Consider the following 25,175-nt stretch of genomic DNA (forward strand, 5'->3'; position numbering starts at 1 on the left):
TTTGTCCCTTTAAGACTGTGTGTTATCTGTGTTTGTGTGTGATGTAATCTATCACTTTAAGGCATGTACCATTAAAATTGTGTGCAGTTTTGCCTTTAAAAGCTGCGTGCCTGTCTCTTTAAGACGGTGTCCCTGTAAAGCTCTGTAGCTAACAGCCCCAATTTTAAAATTTATGTGACAGGGGTAGTATCATTAAAGGCTTGTGTCATAGAGAGTGATTTTTTTGTTCTCATGCTGCAGGTGTCCTGTACCTTTAAGGAGGCTGAGAAGATCAACATGAAACTTAAATTTTTTCTTTCATGATTAAGATAGAGAATAAAAATTTTTAAACTGTCCAATTTACTTTTTGCTTCATTCTTGTTGTATCCTTTGTTGAAGCAGCAGCAAAGCATTACTGGGAGCAGGCGAGCCAATAACATGAGACATATATGTGCTGCCACCAATCATCATCGCTTAGTCCACCTCAGTATCCCTTTCAATTAAAGAAATCAACAGAACAAAACAGTTTAGATAATAGAAGTAAATTGGAAAGTTGTTTAAAATCACATGCTTTATCTGAATCATGAGATTATTTTGTGTGTTTTGTGTGTCTTTAATGCCTGAGGAGGAGTCCAGGGGAGAGGAGCCTGGTACTAGTCTGAATGATACACAGACTTGTGTTTGCCCCTCAAAGACTGTGCATGGTGTCAGCTGTTCCTTTAAGACTGTGTACCTTGGGTGTTTGTTCTCCTTTACCAATACGATTGTGTGTCTGTAGTTTAAGTTGTCTTTTTAAAGGCTAAGTGAGTTGTGTGCATGAGTGTACGTGTCTGACCCTTTAAGACTGAGTGCATTGGGTTTTGCCTGTCCCTTTATGGCTTTGAGAGTGTGCAAGATTGTGTGTGTGCAGATACTGTGATCTGTCCCTTTAAAAGTTGTGTGCATTATGTGTATATGCTTACCCCTTTAATACTGAGTGTTCTTTGGGTGGTTGTGCGCCTGCACCATTAAGATTGCATGCATGTGGTTTGTTGTCCCTATAAGTCTGTGTGCATTGTGTGTCTGCGCCTATTCCTTTAAGACAGAGTGTTCCTTGGATGCTTGTGCACCTGTACCATTAAGATTGCATGCATGTGGTGTGCTGTCCCCTTAAAGGTACATGAAACTCAATTTTTGTCGTTCATGATTTAGAAAGAGCATGCATTTTTCCAATTGACTTCTATTATCTTATTTGCTTCAGTCTCTTGATATCCTTTGTTAAAAAAGCATATCTAAATAGGCTCAGTAGCTGCTGATTGGTGGATGCACATGGATGCCTGGTGTGATTGATTCCCCTATGTACATTGCTATTTCTTCAACAAAGGATATCTGAAGAATGAAGCAAATTATAAATAATACAGGTACATTGGAATGTGGTTTAAAATTGTATTCTCTATCTGAACCATGAAAGAAAAAAAATGAGTTTAATGTCCCTTTAAGTCTGTGTGCCTGTCCTTTTAAGACTTTGAGAGTGTGCTAAGTTCACATACTGTGATCTGTCCTTTTATGACTGTATGGTGTTGTCTCTTTAAATGCTATGCGTGCATGTCCCTTTAAGACTGTGTTCCCTTTTGTTGCTGGAGATATAAGCACTCCTGCTTTATTGTTGGTCACCCCATACCAATTTGTGAAGTGAAATATTGCTGTATATCCAAGAAAATAAATGTAATTAAATGTTGTTAAATCTGCTAGACAAAAAAACATACTAAAAATGAACTGTTCTGTTTCGTCAGATATATATCCCCTTTTCCTCGTGTAGTGTTATATACAAATAAAGCATGTTTAAAAAAAAACAAGAAAAAAAACAAGAATTTTTTTTATTATTCTGATTGGTTGCTGTATGCCACATGATCATCAAGCCTTGGAAGGGAATTCTACTGACTTCCTGTACACACCCAGAAAGTTACTTCTGGTACAAAAATTGCGCCAAAACGTCATAAGATGTTTGTGGTTTTCAGCAGGTGAGATTTGCATTACTTTGTCTTGTGTTAAATATGTGATTTGTATCTAGCAGTGATATTTATATCCTGTGTTTGCCTGCAGATGTGAGTGTATATGAGCCAAATGTTTAAATCCTTGTCTGTTTATAATGATTTATATTTTCTGTGCTTATGTGACCTAGTTTACTGTTTAGCTGCATTACAATGCAGAAACCTATACATGTATTATCTTCAGTAACTTATGTTTTTACCATTAATACTGTAAGCATTCTGCAAAAGATTTCTTGATGATAAGTTTTAGTTGTGTAGTATTGCTTTATAGCTTCGATTACAAATATTCTTGATTTCAGTGGATAAATGTTCCTAAGTAAATGAGATACAGGTCTGTAGTTAAAAAAACAAAAAAAAACTGCTTTGTACTGAATTCATGGCAGAATTTTTTTTATTTAAATGTAAGAAATCATTCTGTAAATGTCTCTAGAAATAGCCAAAGTTTAAATAAATGGGTATATTACACACTTGCACAAGGAAGGTTTTTAATATTTAAAATAAAAAAAACTTGCCTGCTAGTAAGTTACTATTTAAATGCAGTGGGCTTTGTGTTGTTTGAGCATGTTTTGTGTACAGTGTTGTGAAAATGCTTCTGTTTAAATTGCTTTTGCTGGCTGTGTTTATAGTTTGTCAATTACTTGGACTTAAAGGACAGTTTATTTAGAATTAATCTTTCATGATTAAGATAGTGCATGCAACTTTCCAATTTGCTTTGTTCTTTTGGTATTATTAGTTGACAGCTAACCTAAGTAGACTCATGCTAATTTCTAAGCCCTTGAAGGCTGCCTCTTATCTGATTGTATTCAACAGTTTTTCATTTCACATTGTGCGCACGGCTGTGGAGTTATTTAAGAGTAAGCACATTTGTTGCCTGAAATGCAAGTCTGTCAAAATATCTGAGATAAGAAGGCAGTCTTCATAAGCTTAGATAGTTGTGTGTTTTTTTTTTTTTTATGTAAAATATATTTTATGAGCACATTTACAAGTTAATGGCTTTTATTTTGTGATTAAGTATATGAAATGATTAACGGCACAGTATACACCAATTTTCATATAACTGCATATAATAGCCATTACTATAAAGAAGCATATGCACAGATACTGATCTAAAAATCCAGTATAAAACATTTTACAAATGTGTTGATGAGGTAGACTGGAACACTCACTGTAGGGAGGCTTGGTAAACAAAGAGTGTATGTGTGTGTATATATATATATATATATATATATATATATATATATATATATATATATATATATATATATATATATATATATATATATATATATATATATATATATATATATATATATATAAAAATTTTTTTTTTTTTTTTTTTTTTTTTTTTTTTTTTTCCAAACTGATGTGTGGTGTCATATTCTTCATGAATAAGAAACTTGCTCCTACGTAGGTAATATTTCGGCAGACTTGCCTACAGTAAGCTTTGCTTCTCTGTTGTCAGTTATAACCACTGTATTAGTTTATTTTTAAAATTGATTTCTGTTCTCAGAAAAGCAAAGTTTAGTGCAGGCAGATCTTCTCACTGAGGGCAGCATCCATGCAAAAAGACCACAGCTGGCTATCCAATACAGTAGCAATGCAATCCACTCTCTTTATTATTAACCGTTTCTCTGCTTATTCTAACCAACCTGACGGTTTTGTGTTACTCATTACTGAGAGGGTAAGGCTACCCTACAAAACTGAAGATTTCTGGCATAACAAGGGCTAAGTAAGAATATTTACAGAGTTTCTATTGTGAGAGAAGCTGCAGCAGCACAGTATTTTCTTCATGTAAAATATAGCTGTTATAGTTCTGCTGGTCTCTAATAGAAAATGAACACCCACTGCATGCAGATCTGCTCACATTGAGCTGCAAACACGGAGGACGCTTTGTGGTTGCCTTGGAGATGTCAGCTTGCAGAGAAGGCTGATTGGTTGCCGGTGCACCAGCATTCTCAAACACTGCTCAGTTTCTGAGCGCAGATGAATAAGCCAGGCGGTCTGCGCATGAGCAGGTGTACACAGAGGTCGTGTGACTGCCCTGCTTATTGGTGTTAAGATGATTTCAGAGGGCACTGTAAAGCTTATTAATTTAAAAGCTGTAAATGTCAAGTTCATTTTTTTTTAATGTGATTTTTGTTCCCAAAATGACTGTCCCTTTATAGGTGGGGATACCACAGGCTAAATCAGCTATTTCAAATGCTGAAATAAAGGTAAACTAGTTACTTGTAAACCATTCAATACATTCAGGTAAAATCGATCATTCTTCAAATTAAAGGGGAGAAAATGTTTGAGTAAACTGTCCCTTTTAAGTATGTTGAGTAAGTATTTTGAGTGTAGTTTTATTTTGTCTCTTCTAGCTGGCTTGTTTGGAATATCTGTCTAGCTCAAAAATGGCTCCAGTGGTTAGAAACAGGTGTTGGATGGCAGAATGGTTTTGTGGAAACTGCAAGCATGTGACGGCTTAATTTTCTTCCACAAGGTTGTGAAACCAGTTTGCAGGTAAGTACAGGTTATTCCTATGTTAGGTGTCACATGGTCATTGGCAGATGTTACAATGAGCTCTCTGCACATGGTGGCAGCTGTACTTTGCGGACACTAGGAGCAGTCTGCGCTTGCTCCTAGTGCCCCTGACTACAGCTGTAAAGCTATTGTGGGGTGTAAACTGTTTCTAAAGCCTTTGGACATGTAACTAGTCTAAAATAACTTATTACTGCCTGTAGCATGGCATTTTACCCCTCCCTATTTTCAAAGGCTGCCTAACAGCAAAATTTACTTTCTTCCCTCCTGATAGCCGCAACATGGTCACTGGCAGATGTTACAGTGAGCTCTCTGCACATGGTGGCAGCTGTAGTTACGGACACTAAGAGCAGTCCGCACCTGCTCCTAGTGCCTGCGACTACAGCTGTAAAGCTATGGTGGGGAGGAAACTGTTTCTGAAGCCTTTGGATATGTAACTAGTCTAAAATAATTTACTGCCTCTAGTATGGCATTTAATTTCCCTCTATTATTAATGGGTGCTTAACAGCATCATTTACTTTCTTCCCTCCTGATAGCCCTAACATGGTCACTGGCGGATGTTACAGTGAGCTCTCTGCACATGGTGGCAGCTGTGCTTGTGGACACTTGGAGCAGTCCGCACCTGCTCCTAGTGCTCCTGACTACAGCTGTAAAGCTATGGTGGGGAGGAAACTGTTTCTGAAGCCTTTGGATATGTAACTAGTCTAAAATAATTTACTGCCTGTAGCATGGCATTTTTAAAAGGCTGCTTAACTGCATAATTTACTTTCTTCCCTCCTTATAGCCCCAACATGGTTACTGGTGGCTAGGGTTGCACCAATACCATTTCATTTTTTAAGACAGAGTACAAGTACCGAGACTTTTTTTTTTGTACTCGACTCACCGATACTTTTTTTTTTAATTGTCATGTGACAGTATTATCAAATTTGCTTCATTCTTTTCCTATCCTTTGTTAAAGGATCTGCAATGCACTACTGGGGGCTAGCTCAGCAAGTTGAATGAGCCAGTGACAGCCGTCAATCATCACTTAGCTAGCTCCCAGTAGTGCATTGCTGCTACCTGCTAGTAGTGAGCATATAAACATGTTTTTCAGCAAGAGATACCAACGATTTCTGAATAATTTTGACTTTACTGTAACTTTAATTAGTGTATATAATTCAGAAGGAGTTTGGCGGGAGTAAAATCTGTGAGAGGATTTAAGAGGTACTGCCAATGCCTAAATACTAGCATGCTGGGGCTGAATAAACCAAACGTGTTACTGTAACACAATATTATATAATACATTTACACAATATAATACAACTTCCAATGCCATTTTCCTCCTAAATCATTTTAGCACAGTCGTTCAAACTTGGGAAGAGTGTACTATTTTTCCAAACTTATAGAGCAGTTTGAGTCCACCATTATGATTTTATAGGACAACTACTGACTGAGGATTTATAATGGGTTTTTAAGGAGATTTCCACCAGCTATGTGATTGGGAATTGTGAAGGATAGAATCACAGTATCTCTTAATGGCGGCAAATTCCCATCAGATACGCTCTTCCCACAAACCCTCCAATATCTGATCCATTGGGTTGATAAGAGTATTATAGATATGTGTGGAGATAGAGAGAGATATCTATCTCTCTCTATCTATCTCTCTATCTAACACTTTTTTTTTTTTTTTTTTTTTTTCTTTCAGATTGTGATGTGAGTAATACAATTGAATTTCAATTTACATATAACCTGAGACGGCTGTTTAAACGCTGCTGTAATACTCTAGTCTGACTTTGCAATGACTGTTCAAACGCTACTCTACTCCTGTATGGTGTCGCAATTTCAAAGGGCATTTGTAAACAATCAATCATACCAGACGACAAAGGCAAAAAATCCCCTAAAATGGCTGCAATGCTGCAATCTCCATGAGCCGTCGAGCTATGTAGTTGACTGTTAGCTGCTCACTGCAATTTTGCTCTCATTGGATCCGCCCCCCTTTACTATACCGCGCTCTCTGATTTGTCTCCCTCCTTCCCTCACAGTGCTCCAAAGTAAGATGGGAGTGAAAAAGTATCGGCTGAGGTATTGGAGCAGTTTAAACGAGTACTTGTTAAAATGCTCAGTATCGACACCGATACTAATATCGGGCATTCCTACTGGCGAATGTTACAGTGAGCTCTCTGTTATGGTGGCAGCTGTAGTTTGCGGACACTAAGAGCAGTCCGCACCTGCTCCTAGTGCCCGCGACTACAGCTGTAAGGCTATGGTGGGGAGGAAACTGTTTCTGAAACCTTTGGACATGTAACTAGTCTAAAATAATTCATTAGTGCCTCTAGCATGGCAATTCATTAATCCCCCTATTTTCAATGGCTGCTTAACAGCATAATTTACTTTCTTCCCTCCTGTTAGATCCAACATGGTCACTGGCAGATGTTACAGTGGGCTCTCTGCACATGGTGGCAGCTGTTTTTATGGACATGTGGAGCAGTGCGCGCCTGCTCCCTGTGCCTATGGATACAGCTGTAAAGCTATGGTGGATTGTAAATAGTCTCTTGACGCCTATGAGCATGATTATTTTAAAATAAAATAATTTACCTCTAATATAGCATTTTAATTTTCCTTTTCCCCCTATTTTTCAAAGTAAAGTTTCTGACTTTATAGTCTAAATATTAAATCTAAAAATAGCATAATGCATTTTCTCCTATTAAAGTCCTTTTATTTATTTTTATTTTTTTAAACCCATCATGGTCATTGGCAGACGTTGCTGTGAGCTCTCTGTACATGGTGGCAGCTGTGCTTGTGGACACTTGGAGCAGTCAGCTCCTGCTCCTAGTGCCCCCAACTACAGCTGTAAGGCTATGGTGGGAAGTAAACTGTTTCTGAAGCCTTTGGACATGTAACTAGTCTAAAATAATGTACTGCTTCTAGTATGGCATTTAATTTCCCCCTATTTTCAAAGGCTGCTTAAAGGGATACTAATCCCACATTTTTTCTTTCATGATTCAGATAGAGTATGACATTTTAAGCAACTTTCTAATGTACTCCTATTATCAATTTTTCTTTGTTCTCTTGCTATCTTTTTTTTTAAAAAGCAGGAATGTAAATCTTAGCAGCCAGCCCATTTTAGGTTCAGCACCATGGATAGTGCTTGCTTATTGGTTGCTTACATTTAGCCACCAATAAGCATGCATAACCCAGGTTCTCAACCAAAAATAGGTCGACTCCTATGCATCATATTCCTGCTTTTTAAATAACTATAGCAAGGGAACAAATAAAATTTGATAATAGGACTTAATTAGAAAGTTGTTTAAAATTGCAAGCTCTATCTGAATCATGAAAGTAAAAATGTGGGTTTAGTGTCCCTTTAACAGCATAATTTACTCCTCCCTGGTAGCCCCAACATGGTCACTGGCAGATGTTACAGTGAGCTCTCAGCACATGGTGGTAGATGCACTTTGCGAACACTAAGAGCAGTCCGCACCTGCTCCTAGTGCCCGCGACTACAGCTGTAAGGCTATGGTGGGGAGGAAACTGTTTCTGAAACCTGTGCACATATAACTTATCTAAAATAATTCATTAGTGCCTCTAGTATGGCATTTCATTTCTGACTATTTTTAATGGCTGCTTATCAGCATAATTTTACTTTTTTCTCTCCTGTTAGACACAACATGGTCATTGGCAGACGTTAGAGTGAGCTCTCTGTCATGGTGGCAGCTTTAGTTTGCGAACACTAAGAGCAGTCCGCACCTGCTCCTAGTGGCTGCGACTACAGCTGTAAAGCTATGGTGGGGAGTAAATGGTTTCTGAAGCCTTTGGATATGTAACTAGTCTAAAATAATTTACTGCCTGTAGCATGGCACACACACACTGTTTTTAAAAGGCTGCTTAACAGCATAATTTACTTTCTTCCCTCCTGATAGCCCCACCATGGTCACTGGTTGATAGGGTTGCAGCAATACTTTTTTTAATGTGACAGTATTATCAAATTTGCTTCATTCTTTTGGTATCCTTTTGTTGAAGGATCTGCAATGCACTACTGGAGACTAGCTCAGCAAGTTGAATGAGCCAGTGACAGCCGTCAATCATCACTCAGCTAGCTCCCAGTAGTGCATTGCTGCTACCTGCTAGTAGTGAGCATATAAACATGTTTTTCAGCAAAAGATACCAACGATTTCTGAATAATTTTGACTTTACTGTAACTTTAATTAGTGTATATAATTCAGAAGGAGTTTACTGGGAGTAAAATCTGTGAGAGGATTTAAGAGGTACTGCCAATGCCTAAATACTAGCATGCTGGGGCTGTAACACAATATTATATAATACAGTTACACAATATAATACAACTTCCAATGCCATTTTCCTCCTAAATCATTTTAGCACAGTCGTTCAAACTTGGGAAGAGTGTACTATTTTTCCAAACTTATAGAGCAATTTGAGTCCACCATTATGATTTTATAGGACAACTACTGACTGAGGATTTATAATGGGTTTTTAAGGAGATTTCCACCAGCTATGTGATTGGGAATTGTGAAGGATAGAATCACAGTATCTCTTAATGGCGGCAAATTCCCATCAGATACGCTCTTCCCACAAACCCTCCAATATCTGATCCATTGGGTTGATAAGAGTTTTTTTATATCTATATATCTCTCAAAAAATCCCCTAACCTGGCTGCAATCTCCATGAGCCGTCAAGCTATGTAGGTGACTATTAGCTGCTCACTGCAGTTGCGCTGTCAGTGGGTCCGCCCCCCTTTACTATACCGCGCTCTCTGATTTGTCTCCCTCCTTCCCTCACAGTGTTCCAAAGTAAGATGGGATTGAAAATGTATCGGCTGAGGTATTAGAGCAGTTTAAACGAGTAGAAGTACTTGTTAAAATGCTCAGTATTGACACTGATGCTAGTGTCGGTATTGGGCATTCCTACTGGCGAATGTTACAGTGAGCTCTCAGCACATGGTGGCAGCTGTAGTTTGCGGACACTAAGAGCAGTCCGCACCTGCTCCTAGTGCCCGCAACTACAGCTGTAAGGCTATGGTGGGGAGGAAACTGTTTCTGAAGCCTCTGGACATGTAACTTGTCTAAAATAATTAATTAGTGCCTCTAGCATGGCAATTTAATTAATCCCCCTATTTTCAATGGCTGCTTAACAGCATAATTTACCTTCTTCCCTCCTGTTAGACCCAACATGGTCACTGGCAGATGTTACAGTGAGCTCTCTGCACATGGTGGCAGTTTTTTTTTTTTTGGACATGTGGAGCAGTGCGCGCCTGCTCCCTGTGCCTATGGATACAGCTGTAAAGCTATGGTGGATTGTAAGTTGTCTTTTGACGCCTATGAACATGTTTGTTTTTTTGTTTGTTTTTATTGCCTCTAGTATGGCATTTTAATTTTCACTTTTTCAACCTATTTTTCAAAGTATTCATTCAAAGTTTCTGACTTTATAGTCTAAATAAAATAAAAATAGCATAATGCATTTTCTCCTACTGAAGTCCTTATTTTTTAAACCCATCATGGTCATTGGCAGACGTTGCTGTGAGCTCTCTGTACATGGTGGCAGCTGTGCTTGTGGACACTTGGAGCAGTCAGCACCTGCTCCTAGTGCCCCCGACTACAGCTGTAAAGCTATGGTGGGGAGTAAACTGTTTCTGAAGCTTTTGGATATGTAACTAGTCTAAAATTATTTACTGCCTCTAGTATGGCATTTAATTTCCCCCTATTTTCAAAGGCTGCTTAATGGCATAATTTACTCCTCCCTTCCCCCCCCCCCTCTCTCACCTGGTAGCCCCAACATGTTCACTGGCGCATGTTACAATAAGCTCTCAGCACATGGTGGCAGCTGTACTTTGGGAACACTAAGAGCAGTCCGCACCTGCTCCTAGTGCCCGCGACTACAGCTGTAAGGCTATGGTGGGGAGGAAACTGTTTCTGAAACCTGTGCACATATAACTTATCTAAAATAATTCATTAGTGCCTCTAGTATGGCATTTCATTTCTGACTATTTTTAATGGCTGCTTAACAGCATAAATTTACTTTCTTCTCTCCTGTTAGACACAACATGGTCAGTGGCAGACGTTAGAGTGAGCTCTCTGTCATGGTGGCAGCTTTAGTTTGCGAACACTAAGAGCAGCCCGCACCTGCTCCTAGTGCCTGCGACTACAGCTGTAAAGCTATGGTGGGGAGTAAATGGTTTCTAAAGCCTTTGGGCATGTAACTAGTCTAAAATAATTTACTGCCTGTAGCATGGCGTTTTATTCCCCCTATTTTCAAAGGCTGCTTAACAGCATAATTTACTCCCTTCTTTTTTTTTTTTTCTTTCTTTCTTTCTTTCTCTCCTCTTTCTCTCTCCTCCTTAACAGCATAATTTACTTCTTTCTTTCTCTCTTTCTTTCTTTCTTTCTTTCTTTCTCTCTTTCTTTCTTTCTCTCTTTCTTTCTTTCTTTCTTTCTTTCTTTCTTTCTTTCTTTCTTTCTCTCTTTCTTTCTTTCTTTCTTTCTTTCTCTCTCCTCTTTCTTTCTCTCTCCTCTTTCTTTCTCTCTCCTCTTTCTTTCTCTCTCCTCTTTCTTTCTCTCTCCTCTTTCTTTCTCTCTCCTCGTCTGTCTGTCTGTCTCTCTTGTCACTGGCAGACTTTACAGTGAGCTCTCAGCACATGGTGGCAGCTGTACTTTGCGAACATTAAGAGCAGTCTGCACCTGCTCCTAGTGCCTGCGACTACAGCTGTAAGGCTATGGTGGGGAGTAAACTTTTTCTGAAACCTTTGCACATATAACTAATCTAAAATAATTCATTAGTGCCTCTAGTATGGCGTTTAATTTCCGAATATTTTTAATGGCTGCTTAAAGGGACATAATACTCATATGCTAAATCACTTGAAACTGATGCAGTATAACTGTAAAAAGCTGACAGGAAAATATCACCTGAGCATCTCTATGTAAAAAAGGAAGATATTTTACCTCACAATCTCCTCAGCTCAGCAGAGTAAATTCTGTGTAAAAAGTTATACTCTGCTGCTCCCAGCTGCAGGTAAAAAAAACTAAATAAATGAAGAAATGAACAGCAGCCATTCAGCATCAGCAGTGCTGAGGTCATGAACTCTTACTGTGATCTCATGAGATTTGACTTAACTCTCATGAGATTTCATAGTAAGCTTCCTTTACCTGATTGGTGAAATAATATGAGAGTGCACTAAGCTCATCCTTTCAGTTGTCCCGGGACAGACATAATAATATGCTGCTTAGAAATCCTTTACAATGGGAGGTGGCTACTGAGGAACTTTTGAGATAAAATATCTTTCTTTTTTACATAGAGATGTTCAGGTGATATTTTCTAATCCGCTTTTTACAGCTATGCTGCATCACTTTCAAGTGTTTAAACATTTGGGTATTATGGCCCTTTAACAGCATAATTTTACTTTCTTCTCTCCTGTTAGACACAACATGGTCATTGGCAGACGTTAGAGTGAGCTCTCTGTCATGGTGGCAGCTGTACTTTGCGAAAACTAAGAGCAGTCCGCACCTGCTCCTAGTGCCTGCGACTACAGCTGTAAAGCTATGGTGGGGAGTAAACTGTTTCTGAAGCCCTTGGACATGTGACTAGTCTAAAATAATTACTTACTGCCTCTAGTATGGCATTTAATTTCCCCCTAGTTTTCAATGGCTGCTTAACAGCATAATTTACTTTCTTCTGACCTGTTAGACCCAACATGATCACTGGCAGATGTTACAGTGGGCTCTCTGCACATGGTGGCAGCTGTTTTTTGGATATGTGGAGCAGTGCGCGCCTGCTCCCTGTGCCCATGGATACAGCTGTAAAGCTATGGTGGATTGTAAATTGTCTAGACGCCTTTTTTTTTTTTTTTTTCAAAGGAAAGTTTTTGACTTTATAGTCTACATAAAATAAAAATAGCATAATGCATTTTCTCCTATTAAAGTCCTTATTTTTTTATTTTTTTTAAAATCCATCATGGTCATTGGCAGACGTTGCACCAATACCATTTTAAGTAGATTTCCACCAGCTATGTGATTGGGGATTGTGAAGGATAGAATGTATGTATGTATGTATGTATGTATGTTACATATAACATGAGACAGCTGTTCAAACGCTGCTGTAATATTCTAGTCTGACTGCAATAGCTGTTCAACTCTACTCTATATGGTGTCGCAATTTCAAATGGCATTTTTAAACAATCATACTGGATGACAAAGGCAAAAAATCCCCTAACTTGGTTGCAATGCTGCAATCTCCATGAGCCATTGAGCTATGTAGGTGACTGTTAGCTGCTCACTGCAATTGCGCTCTCATTGGGTCCGCCCCCCTTTACTATACCGCCCTCTCGACTCCATCCTTCTTCCCTCACAGTGCTCCAAAGTAAGATGGGGGCGAAAAAGTATCGGAGCAGTTTAAACGAGTACAAGTAATTGTTAAAATGCTCAGTATCGGCACCGGTACTAGTATCGGTATCGGGCATTCCTACAGGCTTATTTTACAGCGAGCTCTCTGTCATGGTAGCAGCGGTAGTTTGCAGACACTAAGAGCAGTCCGCACCTGCTCCTAGTGCCCCTGACTACAGCTGTAAAGCTATGGTGGGAAGTAAACTGTTTCTGAAGCCTTTGGATATGTAATTAGTCTAAAATAATTTACTGCCTCTAGTATGGCATTTTATCCCCCTTCCCCCATTTTAAGAGGCTGCTTAACAACATAATTTTACTTTTTTTTTTTTTCCCCCCCTCCTGATAACCCCAACATGGTCACTGGCAGATGTTGCAGTGAGCTCTCTGCACGTGGTGGTAGCTGTAGTTTGCGGACACTAAGAGCAGTCCGCACCTGCTCCTAGTGCCTGCGACTACAGCTGTAATACTATGGTGGGGAGTAAACTGTTTCTGAAACCTCTGGACATGTGACTAGTCTAAAATAATTCATTAGTGCCTCTAGCATGGCATTTAATTAATCCCCCTATTTTTAATGGCTGCCTAACAGCATAATTTACTTTCTTCCCTCCTGTTAGACCCAACATGGTCACTGGCAGATGTTACAGTGAGCTCTCTGCACATGGTGGCAGCTGTTTTTTGGACATGTGGAGCAGTGCGCGCCTGCTCCCTGTGCCCATGGATACAGCTGTAAAGCTATGGTGGATTGTAAATTGTCTCTTGACGCAGATCATGATATTTTTAAAATTTTATTGCCTCTAATATTGCATTTTAATTTTCCCTATTTTTTTAAAGTAAAGTTTCTGACTTTATAGTCTATATATAAAATAAAAATAGCATAATGCATTTTCTCCTTTAGTCCTTTCTCCCCCCCCCCCCCTCTTTTTTTTTATTTATTTATTTTTATACCCATCATGGTCAATGGCAGATGTTGCTTTGAGCTCTCTGTCATGGTGGCAGTCCGCACCTGCTCCCAGTGCCCATGAGTACAGCTGTAAAGTTATAGTGGATTGTAAATGATCTCTGAAGCCTTTGGACATACAGTTAAGATATAATAAACACTAAATAGATTTATATTTTAATGAAAATGATGCATTTTATTTCCATTAACCTTTTTTAGATGACTGCTTCAAAAATAGCGTATCGCTCCTTTTCACAGTACTCCAAGGACCCTTGTCTTGTTTTCCTACATGACTGCTTCACACATGCTATATCCAAGTAACTCCTCTTTGACAAAGATCTTTATTCTCCATATGTTCATTAGCAGTAGGTACAGTAAACGGTCTTCATAGCATCTGTGTCTTTGGGAAGTGGAAGCAGCGGGCCCCTGCTGAAGCTACCCAAGGCTAGTTATATACTGTGGTACATTACAAGTTTGTCTCCTCAGCCTTAGGTCATGCTCCCCATCATATGTCCCATGCAAGCCCAGCCTAGAAAATGCACAACTAACATTCATGGTAAACTCTTGTTGTATTTATTATTGCTCTGTCACTGCCTGTAATTACCAAATCTTTACTAACCCAATTCCTGATCCTTTTTTATACCATTCCACAGATACCTCTGGATTTATCTTACTCTGCTTTCCCTTCTTATGCTCTTTATTTTTTTTGTTGCATTTATGAAATTGAGTGGAGTGACGGTTATGCTGTAGTTTTGAAGCATTTGGTCATATAGCTAAACACTTAAAGGGACACTGAACCCAAATTTTTTTCTTTCATGATTCAGAAAGAGCATGCAATTTTAAGCAACTTTCTAATTTACTCCTATTATCAATTTTTCTTCGTTCTCTTGCTATCTTTATTTGAAAAAAAGGCATCTAAGCTTTTTTTGTTTCAGGACTCTGGAAAGCACTTTTTTATTGGTGGATGAATTTATCCACCAATCAGCAAGAGCAACCCAGGTTGTTCACCAAAAATGGTCCGGCATCTAAACTTATATTCTTGCATTTCAAATAAAGATACCAAGAGAATGAAGAAAATTTGATAATATGAGTAAATTAGAAAGTTGCTTAAAATGTCATGCTCTATCTGAATCACGAAAGAAAACATTTGGGTTCAGTGTCCCTTTTAAACCCTATAAATATATATGCTGTACAGCCCAGAATATAGACCTTAAGACTTTATGTTCATATTTAAGGTTCATTCTTCTCTGAGTTTCTACTTTGTGATAAATTTGCCTTGCCTATAGTTAATACAAAGTAGAAAATCAAAGAAGAATGAACCTTAAATGTGAACATAAAGTCTTAAGGTCTATATTCTGGGCTGTACAGCATATATATTTATAGGGTTTAAAAGGGACACTGAACCCAAATTTTCTTTCGTGATTCAGATAGAGCTTGACATTTTAAGCAACTTTCTAATTTACTCCTATTATCAAATTTTCTTCATTCTCTTGGTATCTTTATTTGAAATGCAAGAATCTAAGTTTAGATGCCGGCCCATTTTTGGTGAACAACCTGGGTTCTTGCTGATTGGTGGATAAATTCATCCACCAATAAAGTGCTTTCCAGAGTTCTGAAACAAAAAAAGCTTAGATGCCTTCTTTTTCAAATAAAGATAGCAAGAGAACGAAGAAAAATTGCAAGAGTAAATTAGAAAGTTGCTTAAAATGTCAAGCTCTATCTGAATCACGAAAGAGAAAATTTGGGTTCAGTGTCCCTTTTTAAACCCTATAAATATATATGCTGTACAGCCCAGAATATAGACCTTAAGACTTTATGTTCATTCTTCTCTGATTTTCTACTTTGTATTAACTATAGGCAAGGCAAAATTTATCACAATGTCCTGTTTCTTACTTTAAATAGTATGTATTCCCCCCCCCCCTAATCTGCAGGTGACGCTAAAGCTAACAGATTTACAGCACCAGTTGACGTACAGCCAACACTTACAGTGCCTTGTTAATTGTCAAAAGAAATGTTTCTGTGCCTCCTTTTGTTAAAACAGGTAAGAGTTAAATTGTTGTAAAAAGCCATTAATGTAATCGTATTTCAGCTGTGTTTCCTGTATAACCGTAGATAATTTTTGTTGCAGACATATTATCATAGTATAATTAAATGGTGATAATAGTCAAACCATTTACATGCTATAATTTGTTAGAACGTGGCATTTTAAGACTAGCGAGCCTGCATTACTGTGTGTTTTACTCACATGGGGTGAACACAGAGTAGAAGTACTTCTTCGGACCAGCAAAGCAGTGCTGGTCCCATTTTGGTAGCGCTAGTTAAACATATGAGTTGTGCTACTGATTGTAAAACAGAATGAGAAGCAGTCTGCCAGGAACGAACAGCAGCATCAATAGCTTGTTCTATGGCCCGGTTGCCACCTGGTAGTAGCTTCTTTCTGCCCAATTGTGCTTTTCACAGAGGAAAACTTTCCTGTAGTATATCAGTCTGATCCCGCCGACATGGTCCGTCCAATAGGCCGAAACGTACGCCTGGGGTTTTGCCGTTTCTCTCGTTCAGAGAGGGATTGCCTGGTATTTCGGGGCTGGACTGTACTGTTAAGTCAGGATCAGACTGATATACTACATAACAGTTATTCTCTGTGAAAGGCACATATTGAGCAAAAAGAGGCTGCTTCTTTGCTAACTAGCCATAGAACAAGCTATTATGCTATTGTTCATTCCCAGGTTGAGCGCTTCTCTCTTATTTGTGCTACTGATTGTATCTGCTTGGGACTAGCGGTATTCTGCAACTTGCATGATGTGTTTTAACCGTTTGCAGGTGCTAAACATATCATTGGAGCATGTAATTTTTAACACAAACAATGCTGTCCTGCTAAAGACCCACAGAACACTGCTAGTCCCAAGCAGAAAGCTCTGGGGGTGCCAAGCAGTACTTCTGTGTGTTTAACCCACACAGTGGTGCAAGGTCACTACACTAGTTTTAAAATTCCATATTCTAACTAATGTAATTTGACCACTATAATGACCCTGTAATGATGTCCACTTGTCCTTGCAGTGTCTTGTGGTATGACTGTACTTTAAATTTTAAGACTATTCCTTTAAAGGAATAGGGTAAGCAGTTGTTAGTCCTAGTGTATATCTTTCTCTTAAAGGGGCATAAAATAGTATGTTCTGGGGCAATATTTATTAATATATATATATATATATATATATATATATATATATATATATATATATATATATATATATATATATATATATATATATATATATTTATATTTATTATTTTTTTTTTTTTTTTTTTTTTTTATTACGATAAAACCAAAAACTGTTAGCTTCTGAAAGTGAATGTAAGTTTTGATGCTAAAGTGCCCGGTTTTTAAAAATTCGATTAAAAACAGGGGCACTTTAATTCTTTCAAATTTACATTTCACTCGTGTTGTGATAAAATACTTAACTTTTAAACTTGACAGCTGCTCCAGCTTCCCCCTGTCGTCGCAAGCCATATATACACACACCATTGTGAAACAGATGTGTATAGCCATAGAAAATACATTTTCCATGACCTTTTAGACCGAGATATTGGAAAAAATGTTGCTCTTACAATCTGTACATGGATGATCATAGTATTTTGTTGTTTATCATGCAGTGCGGGAAGCACACTTCACTCCACCACCCACATCCCCCCCCCCCCCCCTTCTTGGGACTTGCCTTTTTGGGGATAAATTATTATTAAAAAAAACAAAAACAAAAAACTTTTTTTTTTTTTTTTTTTTATCTACTTTATGTATTGCTATGCAAGAACTGAAACTTTGTTTCCTCTCAACAGATGTAGCAATGTGAAGCGTGAGGCCATAATGTACAAAGAGCGCTCTTCACCTCAACTGTGGTCTTCTGAAGAAATGCCTCTGTGCAATCGCTAGACTACTGGCAGATGAGGTGTAGAATGTTGATAAAAAAAACTCACATCCAGGCTGCAAGTTGGTAAGAACAGACTGGGGCTACTGTTGCCTTTCCCATATATTAGATTACATTTTGTAACAAACTGCTTTATAACTTACAAAGCAGAAACCTAATGCTGCTGTTTAGCTAAGGTTTTATGATTTAATGTTTGTTCATTTTGATTTTCATCCGTTGTTCATGTACTGATCCAATTGTTATTTCTTTTTGAAATTGCTACAACAAAGGCATGATGTATACATTGTATTCTGTGGGCCGACTGCTCTCACCACCTGTGATCATGGAAAGCAGATTCCAATCTGTACCTTCAAATGCCTTTTGGTTTTTTTTTTTTTGTTTTTTTTTTCTTTTCTTTTTGTCTGTTGTGAATGTATATCTTTGTCTCCTGTGCATCTCCCATGAACATTTGTCAAAGGTTATCCTGTCAAGCTAATGTTTGCTACATGAAAAGGACACATCTGATGCTCAACATGTGCTACGTCATTCTACTCCACAAGATGAGATTTTGTTGGGATTGTTATGTAAAGTGATCGTGTTGGGGAGATTTACATTTTTTTGCGTCTACACCATTCAAGGATTCAACGAGATTCGTAAATCCTCGGACGTTATCAGAACGCCACGTTGGTAAGTTTCAAGTACACGTTGAAGTGTTCAGACCACAGGAGCAGAGCGCGGAGAAAAATTAAAGGGACACCGAACCCAAATTTTTATTTTTTTTCTTTCATGATTCTTATAGAGCATGCAATTTTAAGCAACTTTCTAATATACTCCTATTATCATTTTTTTTTCTCCATTCTCTTGCTATCTTCATATGAAAAGCAAGAATGTAAGTTTAGAAGCCTGACCATTTTTGGTTCACAACCTGGGTTGTCCTTGCTGATTGGACAGCACCAATAAACAAGTGCTGTCCAGGGTTCTGAACTAAAGGGTCTGTCTCCTTAGCTTAGGTGCCTTCTTTTTCAAATAAAGAAAGCAAGAGAACAAAAATTGATAATAGGAGTAAATTAGAAAGTTGCTTAAAATTGCATGCTCTATCTGAATCATGAAGGAAAAAAATTCGAGTTCAGTGTTCCTTTAATTGTAAAAAAATATATATGTGTGTATATATATATATATATATATATATATATATATATATATATATATATATATATATATATATATATATATATATATATATATATATATATATATATATATATATATATATATATATATATATATATATATATATATATATATATATACAAGGCTCAAAAATTCCACTCGCCAACTCGCAATTGGCGAGTGAAATTTATGCAGTGGCGAGTTAGTTTTTTCCATCCTTGCTTTTAGTTCGTGGCGCTGCAGATCTGGCTCATTAACTTATTAACTTTGTGTCTCAGACACTGTGGCGAGTCTCTGAAGCAAGCCGCCTAATTAGAGAGCCGCCACTGAGTCTAATAGTCCCTCCAGACCTGTCCTTCCCCCTGCCATCCGACCCTCACATCACCCTTCAAGTTTGTTGATTGGGGTTGGGGGCGAGCCGGGTCACGCCCACTTCACTGTCGGGTCTGGATACAAGGCTGAGCGCGGCCAATTCAAATTGTCATGAGCGAGTGGACTGGAGTCTGGACCGGACCGGTGATCGTAGGGTTTACAGGCTAAGCTGCAGAGGCTGATATAGGCTGCGCACGGATAGAGGCTGGGACAGAGGTTGGTACTGGGGCAGCAGGATCACTGCTGGGGGGAGTCAGGCAGACGTCTATGGGGACGCAATGCTAGTGAGCAGGGGCAGCTGCTTGTTTAGGGTCCCTGGGTTTTACTGTCATGAGGGCTGGGTGCTTGCAGTGCCCGGGGTTATGCGGCTGTGCGAATGCGTCTTTACTATAAAGTACATCAGTGGCAAGCAGTAAGCTGCAAAAAAAAAAAATTGTAATATAAATTTTATTAGATATATTTTTAGTTTGGCTTTGCATTCCGGACTGGGGGGGGGCGCAATCACATGTGCGGTGGTGCCGGTGGAGAGGAGTTTGACTTAGTGGGGTCGGGTCAACTCTGCTGAGCTTTCATGATCTAAGACCAGACAGATCACATCAGGATGATCGTGCTGTGTAAAGACAACGGAAAAAGCCGGTAAGTGAGTGACATCACATGTCACATGTTCTGGCCTGAGCTGGTCTAGCATATAGCTAGGCAGATGGAGGTCATGCGCACACAGCAGTTAGAGGCAGCACTGCGGGGCATAGAAGAGTGGGGACATGTGGTCGAGGTTGCTTGCAGACGAGCAGGAAGCTGGAGGCAAGTAAGAATAACTAGCACTACGGGCAGGATAAGGCAGCGATCTGACTACACTGCTTCTGTCTGCAGCAGGGTCACAGGTTATAAATCTAAACAAGCTCCGGGCCGGGGAGGGGGAGAGAGAGGCTCAGTCGAAGTGAAAACAGTGAGTCTGAATAACACATGTGGCAATGGCATATACTTATGCCTGGAGATTTATCCAATAAAATATTTGTTTTATATATGTAATGTAGGTGTCTGAAAATAAAACAATTATTTTATTGAATAAATCTCCAGGAATAAGTATATGCAGATAATACAGCAAGTTATTCAAATAATTCAGACTGCTCACTGCTTTCACTGAGCCTGTCTCCCCCACTCCCTCTCTCCCCCCTCCCTCTCTCCCGGAGTTTGTTAAGATTTATAACTCTGCCGTGTGTTTAAGTTCCCTTTAAAGAGACAGCACCCTTGTAGTTGTCATTCCATAAAACAAGCTTTTGGCAGCTGTGCAGTCATCTCTGATAGCCTAGGGGTTAAATGCAAGTGTAAAAGAATATGGTGAGCGCATATTACTAGAACAAAATGGGGTTTTTACCTTCCTGTAAATTATCTTCTAAAGAAAAGCCTGTTTATGTGTTTTAGTAACACCTCTTCATTGCCATTTCTGTATTTTAATCAGTGGCAATGAAGAGGTTAACAATTAAGCAAGTGCTACTTTGCGTTTTCAGAAACATGTCTGATATTCCACTTTATGTGACAAAATTGACATGCCAGGTTTTGTGTTAAATCTTGTTGATTCTTCATGCTAAGTTTTGTAAGTTTAATTGTGAGCAGATAAACTTCTTTTTTGAATTCTTAATTTAATAGCTGCCTTTATTCATCCAGCTGTTGTCTTCCCCAGAAACCAAAGTTGCCGTTGCTGTTATTTTTTTTTCATTGTTGATTTATCCTATGTATGTAATTATTTGTTGTTATCAAATACAATAAAAATAAAGTTACTGCACTGTCTAAACATATGAAAAGAAGGGTTGAATTAGTGGGCGTGACGTAAGTATGCAATGGGCGGGTTAGTGGGCGTGGCCTGGGTATGCAGTGGGCGGGGTCAGAAGTGGCGAGTAACATTTTTGGCCTGGCTAGTAGCTTAGGACCTGAAATTTTGAGCCCTGTATATATATATATATATATATATATATATATATATATATATATATATATATATATTGTGTATATTGTTATGATTTTAATTATGTATAATTTATGTGTAGTGTAACAATGAACACATTTGAGCTCTGTCTGCTGAAGTGTTCAGACCGTGAGGGTAGTGAGCGGACTGCTCTCACTGTCTTAGTTCATGGGAAGCTAATCAGATTGCAATCTGTTTGGTTATCTATTGTATACAATATTTGTATGTTATGTATATTCTGTATAATATTTTATGTATAGTATACGGAATATACATATATACATATTATACACATAATATTGTATGTTACTATGTATAATGTTATTTATAATGTTTATTTGTAGTATGGTAGCCGTGAACACATTTGAATTCTGTCTGCTGAAGTGTTCACGGATAGTGAGAGTAATGTGCGGCCTGCTCTCACTGTCCATGGGAAGCTAATCAGATTGCAATTTGTTTGGTTATCTATTGTACACAATATTTGTATAATATATGTATATATTTTATTATGTATAATATATTGTATGTATATTTGTGTTATGTATAGCATGGTAACCATGAACACATTTGAATTTTACTATTGTGCACAATATTTGGCTTAAATATGGGAAAGGCAACTTTAACTCTGTACTTTTGTGCATTTAAAGGGACACTGAACCCAAACATTTTCTTTCATGATTCAGAGAGCATGCAACTTTCTAATTTACTCCTATCAAATTTTCTTAATTCTCTTGGTATCTATTTGAAAAGCAAGAATGTAAGTTTAGATGCCGGCCCATTTTTGATTAACAACCTGGGTTGTCTGCTGATTGGACAGCACCAAGAAACAAGTGCTCTGCAGGGTTCTGAACCAACAATTGGCTGGCTCCTTAGCTTAGATGCCTTTTTTCAAATAAAGATAGCAAGAAAACGTATAAAAATTTATAATAGGAGTAAATTAGAAAGTTGCTTAAAATTGCATGCTCTATATGAACACGAAAGAAAAAATATTTGTGTTCAGTGTCCCTTTTTAAAGCATCAGGTTGTCTATTGTTTCTTAAACTAATTTTGCTTTCTGTATATATGTTTTGTTTTATATACAGATGCTAAAGCACTTGGAAAAAAATGTCTACATGAAACCATTTCTCCGTTACATCAGCCCAGGTAAGAATGAATGGTTGTGAAGATGTAACATTTTCAATGCTTGCGGGTTTTTTTTCCCTGCATCTTAAACGGATATAAAACCCAAATGTTTTCTTTCAGGATTCAGATAGAGCATGCAACTTTCTAATTGACTCCTATTTTATCCAATTTTTCTTTGAAAAAGCAGCAATGTAAGCTTAGGAGATGGCCCTTTTTTTTTTTTTTTTTTTTTTTTTTGGCTCAGCACCCTGGCTAGCGCTTCCTAATTAACATTTAGCCACCATTTAGCAAGTGCTATCCAGAACATTTTGGGTTTTATATACCCCCTTTTTTTGTGTGGTTATCCTATGTTTTTAAACCAGTAAAGTAAACTTATGAGTGTGCACGTGTCTGTAGCTCTATATTGCAGCAGTTTTGCAACATTGTTATACATTAGCAGGAGCACTAGATGGCAGCACTATTTCCTGTCATGTAGTGCTTCAGGCATGTGTACGCTACCTACCTAGGTATCCCTTCAACAAAAAATAACATAAGAACAAAAAAAAATTGATAATAGAAGTAAATTGGATACTTTTTAAAAATGGTATTCTCTATCTGAATGAAGAGAATATTTTGGGATTTAAAGGGCCAGTAAACCTAGGAAATGTTATATAATTCTGCACAGTGCAGAATTAAAACATTAGCTTAGCTCCATATTTAAAAAGTGAATGGTTTAAAAAGTTATCGCGCAAAGAAAACGGAACGCCGCTCTTGGCTCTACTGAGCAGGTCTGTTTTCTTCTGCTAAGCGCACATGGGCACGCTGTGTAATCACAGCCGGCCCAATCGCACTATTAAAATCAATGTAGCTCGCTCACGCTACCAGAGTGGAACGAGCTACATTGATTTTAATAGCGCGATCGGGTGCGCTGTGAATAGACAGCGTGCCCATGATGCGCTTAGCTGAAGAGCCAGGAGCGGTGTTCTGTTTTCTTTGCATGATATCTTTTTTAAGTATTCACTTTTTAAATCTGGAGCTAAGCTAATATATAATTCTGCACTATGTGCAGAATTATATAACATTATTTCCTAGGTTTACTGGCCCTTTAATTTCCCTTTAAGGGCTAAACTACGGCACTGTTAGTTAAGGGGTTAGAAGGAAAAATTGCATATTGCTGAATGGGTTCGTACCAGTTGTAGGTGTTCCCTGAATACAACCCATTTAAATGGTTGCTATTGAGGAGAAAAGTGTACAACATTTTGTATGTTATGCTCTACGGTTTGTAGGAGGAACTTGAAAATTTGTTCTGTATTCTCAGGGTTTTTTGTTTTTTTTTAATTTTATTTTGCAGGTGTTTCAACAGTTGGAGTGTGTTTTGTGTAACTCTGCTGCTCTCACAACTCGGTGTACCCATGGAAAGGGATTGTCCTTGGCGTTCCTGTTTGAACTATAAACCTGGCTGTTTTAATAAAGTGTTTCTGATGATATCTGTTCTGTTAATAAAGCTGTGACTGATCTTACACTTTGTTATAGTTTTTATTTATATGGGTATGCATTAAAGTGCTGATAAATCCTACTGTTTATGAAACGCTAGAATTTACCATCACTTAAAATAAAGGCGACCATCATCAGTTAAGTTTTTTTTCTTCAGCGCTAACCTAAAGCCGACTGACACGCCCAGCTCAGTTTTTCAGTAGCTCTAAGGTGAAAAATTAATCTCATTGGGAAAAAAAACAGCTGTGCGTGGGTGCTTATATAAAAATACAGTATAAAACCTTTTTAAAAACTTACTTAGAAGCTCCTGGTTTAGCATGGTTGATGAGGTTAGTCTGGGACACCCAGTGAAAGGGACTGGAAGCAAAAAGAGCAGACACTCCTCCCCTGCATATGAAAAGATCACTTTACACATACAGGAGCAAGCTGGAGTAGGTAGACAACAGTCTATTTCTAAAACTTTGGGGCTTTGTTAGGAGTCTGAAAATCAGCACACAACAAACCGACCCTGTGTGGGCTATATAAGATCATCTACAAAACATTTATGCAATTTAAAATCTAGTGTATAATGTCCCTTTTTTTTTTTTTTTTTTTTTTTATTTTCAAAATATTTTGTAGATATGTATACAGTAGTAACATGAAAACAAAATGCACCAAACATGGCATGTCAAATCATCACGAGCATCAGTATGTCATGCGAGTAGTAACAATATTTAACAGAAAGTCATAACTAATTACAGCAGTCGATAGGACCCTGTATAGGGAACGATGTTACAAATAACCATTAGTTTAAATATATCAGGCCCAATGAGTTGCAGCATTTTCATGGAATATAATATAAGGCTCCCATTGAGCTATTAACCCTTCTCTATCTAATTTCTCAGCTATCAGATTGGCCATATTATTATATTCAATTCTTTTTGTAAAATAAGTAAAGTTGGGAGGGTTTAATTTCCAAAATCTGGCAATGCTAGTTCTGACTACCGTGCAAATGAGCATAAGAAGTTTTCTATGTCTCTTGTGTAACTGGGAAGTGTAATAGAGCCTGTTCTGGGGTCAACTGTATCTGGGTTTGGAATGTTACTGAGTAACCCGGATGTTTGTTCCCATATATCTTTAATCTTCTCACAATACCACCACATATGCATATATGTGCCTCTATCCGGGCATCCCCTATAACAAGATTGGGTATTAGTTGTCTCGGATCTAATAAATACCACTTAACTGCCACTTTCAAGTAGTTTTCCCTAATGGAAGCGTTAGATGAAAAGGAGAGACCCAGAGACAAATTGGTGGTCCATGTTTTAACCGGCCAAGAATTGCCTAGGTCTTGTTCCCATT

At 38.1% G+C, this 25,175-nt stretch overlaps 1 long non-coding RNA gene across 2 annotated transcripts; it reads left to right on the forward strand.

Moving 5' to 3' along the window:
* Positions 1–1,878: 1,878 nt before the first annotated feature.
* On the forward strand, positions 1,879–23,860 carry LOC128645991 (uncharacterized). 2 transcript variants are annotated; one of them, XR_008400170.1, is made up of 7 exons: positions 1,879–1,979; positions 4,370–4,511; positions 15,767–15,876; positions 17,667–17,821; positions 18,213–18,421; positions 22,322–22,382; positions 23,692–23,860. It is a non-coding gene; the product is annotated as an uncharacterized LOC128645991 (long non-coding RNA). The 2 variants fall into 2 exon arrangements; XR_008400169.1 differs by having other exon boundaries at positions 17,667–18,421.
* Positions 23,861–25,175: the final 1,315 nt, after the last annotated feature.

The sequence above is a fragment of the Bombina bombina genome, chromosome 1, assembly GCF_027579735.1.
Source record: "Bombina bombina isolate aBomBom1 chromosome 1, aBomBom1.pri, whole genome shotgun sequence".
NCBI lineage: Eukaryota > Metazoa > Chordata > Amphibia > Anura > Bombinatoridae > Bombina > Bombina bombina.